Source organism: Manacus vitellinus, unplaced genomic scaffold, assembly GCF_001715985.3.
Source record: "Manacus vitellinus isolate BGI_N305 unplaced genomic scaffold, ASM171598v3 scaffold_35_pilon, whole genome shotgun sequence".
NCBI classification, from domain to species: domain Eukaryota; kingdom Metazoa; phylum Chordata; class Aves; order Passeriformes; family Pipridae; genus Manacus; species Manacus vitellinus.
The window spans coordinates 8076541-8081476 of record NW_021940498.1 but is presented as its reverse complement, the minus strand read 5'-3'; positions in this window follow the sequence as shown (position 1 = coordinate 8081476).

Here is a 4936-nt window from a genome sequence, read left to right as displayed (position 1 = left end):
CTGCCCCAAAGGCATTTTGGAATAAAATGCACCAGGAAAATACATTTTAAGCACAATGTCCTTCCTGAGCATGAAGCAATTTTTAATTTCAGACTTATGAAGTGCCAACAGCAGCCACTGATGCCGAGGGGGAGGTGGGGAGAGGGGGAAGAAGCGGTTGCTCAACACCTCCAAAAATCTCACCCTGCATGAGCAGCAGAGTGAAAAGAATCCTGATTATTGATGCTGCTCTGGAAAAGCAGAGGAGTGTTGATGTCAGACGAGTTGTTCAGCATTTTGTGCCCTGGCAGGCTGTCATTACTGTGTCAGTGATGTGCACTCTCCACGGCTCGCCCCAGGTACGCCAGAACCTGGCACTTACTTTTCTCCAAGGTCTTCTACCTAATGCAGCAGAACATGAAAAGCCAGTTCCACATATCTGGTGCAGGCAGGAGGAGTCACAAACACCTCTAACCAGCTCCACTGGAGAGCCACTTCTGCTCCACTGAGGCAGCTTTCACTCCTGTTCTTTCTCTTCCCACTGACCATTGTCCAGATGGCAAAAGGGACAGTGACAGAAATGCAAAAATAACAGTCCTTGGCTGCTCATGTAACAGCAGTGCAGGAAATCTTTTTGCCTAATATCCCACATAACTTTACACTTTTGCTTCTCTTGCTCCTCACTCTTTAAATCCCCCCCTGCAAGAGAGATGACAATGTGATGATGTTCCCCTTGGATTAACACCCCGGGCAGAAATTTCAGTTTCCCCTGCTTTTAACCTCTGCTTTTTTTGTGAGGTGTTAATGCAGGAAATTTGCCTAACTTGGAACTGGGACACACAGTTCAAAAGTAGGATTTTTGAAGATAACCAGGGGCTAAAGAGGCAACAACTTCCTAAGGACTCTGGCTCTGTACACCTTGAGAGGCAGCTGAAGCCTAGGAGGGATAAAAAGAACTGCCAGAGCACAAGGAGCCTTTGGACAATGCTCTCAGGCACAAGGTGGGATTGTTGGGGTGCCCTGTGCAGGCCAGGAGTTAAACTCAATAATCCTCGTGGGTCCCTTCCTACTTGGGGTACTCTGTGGTTCTGTGATTCCATGATTCCAAGGGATGGAGAGGTCTCCACGTGGTGGCTTGAAAACTGGACTACAAGAATTTCATAGGGAATCATTCTGCACCAGGACAGGTTCACCCTGAGGAGGTTATAGGACATTTCTAGCCCTGGGCTCGAGCTTTTGGTGTGTGGGAGCTCCCTGTGTGCTGGAAAGGGTCAGAGCAGGAACATCTGACTTCACATACCCAGCTCACGCCCATGGAACCCAGCACCCCTCCACTGAAATGAGCAGGAACATGCAGTATGTTGTATAAAGTCACTTTTCTTCCTCATGCAGAAAGAGATGGGAACATTAATATGAAGGTCTGAGATTAATCTGTTCCTTCATTGTTTTAGAAGAGTTTTCATGACTCGTGTGCTTGAAAGAAAATTTCCATCCCAGTTTATCCCGCTGGAGTGGCTGCCTCAGTAACATCCTCCAGCAGCTCCTGCAATTAGCCACGAATTTACAGGTGCCAGACCTTCTCTAAAATGAAATTCCTGGAGCTGATTGGGTGAAAAGTTTTACATCTCCAGACAAAACCTATCATTTGTGGCACTTCTGCTCCAACCTATTGGAGGTTCCATCACCATATTACATTTAATTTTCTTTTCTAAAAAGTCCCCAGGCTTTTATTTTTAGCATTCCTGACATTCCTGCTGTGAAGGGCTGCCCATCCTGAATCATAAGACTTTCACAAAGGTGACATGATAGTTCATTAAAGATAAGAACAACTGGGCAATAATTGTCTTCTGTTATACCCCTGGTGCCTAAATGACTCCAGCAGGATTTCATAGGTTGGAATTAAAGTAAAACTTCAGTTTTACCTGCTTGCCTAGAACCTACATTAAGAGTTTAGCAGAGAAAATGCTCAGAGGAGATAAGGGCTGTTTTCAATTCAATTAACAATGTTTAATCTTTTGCTGTAATAAGATCTTTGTGGTTTATATTGTAGAAATAGTCTGGCATTTTTGAGGCATAACAGTAAATTTGCAGTTAAGTTCTAGTAATTGAAGGGGAAGGAATGAAAGGGGGACTCAGCCAAGCAAACCCAGAAATTCAAAATCTATACTGAGTTAGAACCAGACTGAAGGGAAGAATGGTTTCTTTAGCACAGCAGTTAATCTGACCCACTGAATGGGCCTTCTTTAGCTCTAACCCCTTCTCTTCCCTCCTCTGCAGTGTCCCAAATAATCCTTATCTAAATATTTTATTCTGAGACGATGTTGCCTCTTATCTCATTACACCATGTTTTTGTATTTGATCTTAATCTTCTTCTATTTAGCTTGTACCAGCCTCTGGCCTTCTCACATTTAAGGATTTTCTGTCTGCAGAAATTTCCCATTAGGAGTAGGGGGAAACAAAAAACATTTCTGTGGGTAAATAATCACAGAAGATATAAGGTTACATTTGGGGGGGGGGGGGAGGGAATAAAAGATAGGGACATTTTAGCATGAATTCATTTTCCTAAAACTTAAAGACAAGTAATATAATTTATCTTTCTTATAATGCTATTTTCCATGGGATGAAGGCAGGATGAAGGCAGTGCAGGGAAATTACACCAATTTACAATATTGCAACGCATCAGATTCCAGCCTCCTTCCTCCAGAGTGTGCCTCTAGCCCCCCATAAACAGCTCTGGAGTTCTCTGGAGGAAACATTTACTTTATAATTTCACCACAAACTGGAGAGTCAACATCAGCTCTAGTGCTGCTAAATTATTCCCCCCTCACAAAAGCAGCTGTGCAAGAACATTATCATTACAGATCTCAAACACGCTTTTTTGGTGGTTGTTACAAATTCTCATTTAAGACTGCTGATGAATATTAATTCTCATTATCCCAAAATACCACAGAATGTGCACTCAATCATGAATTCCTCATAAAGACAATCAGATTTGTGGCCTTCCAGGACACGAAGGAGCTACAAGATGGAGAGAGATTATTTACGAGTGCCTGGAGGGACAGGGCAAGGGGGAATGGCTTCAAAATGAGAGTAGGGTTAGATGGGAATATTAGGAAGAAATTGTTCCCTGTGAGGGTGGGGAGGCCCTGGCACAGGTTGCCCAGAGAAGCTGTGGCTGCCCCATCCCTGGAAGTGTCCAAGGCCAGGTTGGATGGGGCTTGGAGCAACCTGGGCTAGTGGAAGGTGCTGGATAATCTTGAAGGTCCCTTCCAACCCAAACCATTGTGTGATTTCCCATAGCCACTTGAGTTTGTTTTGGTGGAGGAGGAGCTCCTTCTCAGAGCTGAGTCTGTAACTGGAGGTAACTCACCTCTGTGCCTTGCAGAGCAGAGGCAAAACCCTGGGGTTTGTGGTGGCCCTTCTCCGCTGGAAGGCCAAGACAGCCTGTGTGCCAAACTGTCCTTTTCCTCACGTTAATCAGAGCAGGGAGTGGGATAAATAAATACAAACACAAGGACACATTTTCTTTAGCAACTGTGTATTTGCTCTGAGCTTATCACGCTGCACAAAGCCAAGCTGGACTCAGAACACAGCTCCACTGGACAGAGCTGCAGCTGCAGAGCACCTAGGGAAAGCCAGGCTTTGTTCAACCTGGCTGCCACACGTGACAGCAAGACTGCAAGCACGGATTTGGGATGTGTGTGGGATGTGTAGGGAGCTCGGGTTTAGTTTGGGAGCTCATCCTGAAGCCCAAGCCACTGATGGGCCATTACTTTTGCTGGCTAAGTGAAAAATCAGGATGTGTCCTGGTGCTTCCATCGTGTTTCTCTTTGAGCAGAAGTGGCAATTATTGTACAGAAATATCTGCAAAAGCTGTGCAAAATATTTACTGTGAATGATGAGTCCTCGGGCTTTTATTTCCAGGATCTTGGCCTCAGATTTCATAACTAATCAGAGACCTCCTCCCACTCAGCCACCCTCACACCAGGCTCCCTGAAGTTGTCTAAACCCAGAGAGAAGATGAAGACACCGGGGTCAGGCATAGCCGGGAGAGAAGAAAAATCTGCTCTAATGAATTCTGCCCGGCTATTTCTTCATTTTCCTCTTGTAAAACAAACAAACAAACCCACTCAGGGCGTTTGCTTCCGACCAGTGCAGGCTGTGGGGTTTAATTAGCCAAAAGCTGCACAGACTGAGCCCTGCTGAGTGTGCAGTGCTGCAGTTGTGACCCAAGTTTTAAGAGGAGACAGACAATTCCGAGCCTAATGAGTGTTTAGTGGTGATGTGGAAGCAGGAGGAGCATGCTGAACGTGTTCACTGCTTGATTATCACCCCCTGTCCACAGCAAAGCCAGTCAAAAGATTGTTAAACCCTGCTGTGGTCTCAGGGACCAAATCAGCCAAACAAACAACTCCACTGCTTGTTGTTGACACGTCCCAGAAACAAAAGGTACAAGCTATGTGTTGCTCCCCTCGCTAATTTTGGTTCTGCAGACAAGGTTTTCCTCATCACAAATTCATTACAACGTGGCAACAATAGAGAGGCAAAGCCAAATGAAACCTCCACATCTCCCTGGGGAAGCACAGTCCATTTCCAACCCCTTTTTTTTTTTTCTTTTTGTGTTGGTGTTATGCAGACAACCAGGGTAAACAGCCATGGCAGAGCTACAGGCTGTTCCCAAATTGTGGTTAAGGAAGGCACAGTTTATTGTGCAAGAAGAGGGAAAGAATGACAGCAGAGGTGGGTAGAATGACCACTCCTCTCACAAAAGATGGACAATCTGTTCTCTGAATTATGGAAATATCCAGCTTAAATATAATAATTAGCAGAGAATGGAAATGAAAGTTTCTTTCATAACAAATAGTGATTACCAGGGAGGCCTGGCTTTAGAGGTTAATGGGAGTTTGTAATGAATAGAGAACTCCAGAGTGGATGTACAGAGAGCAATTTAATCAGC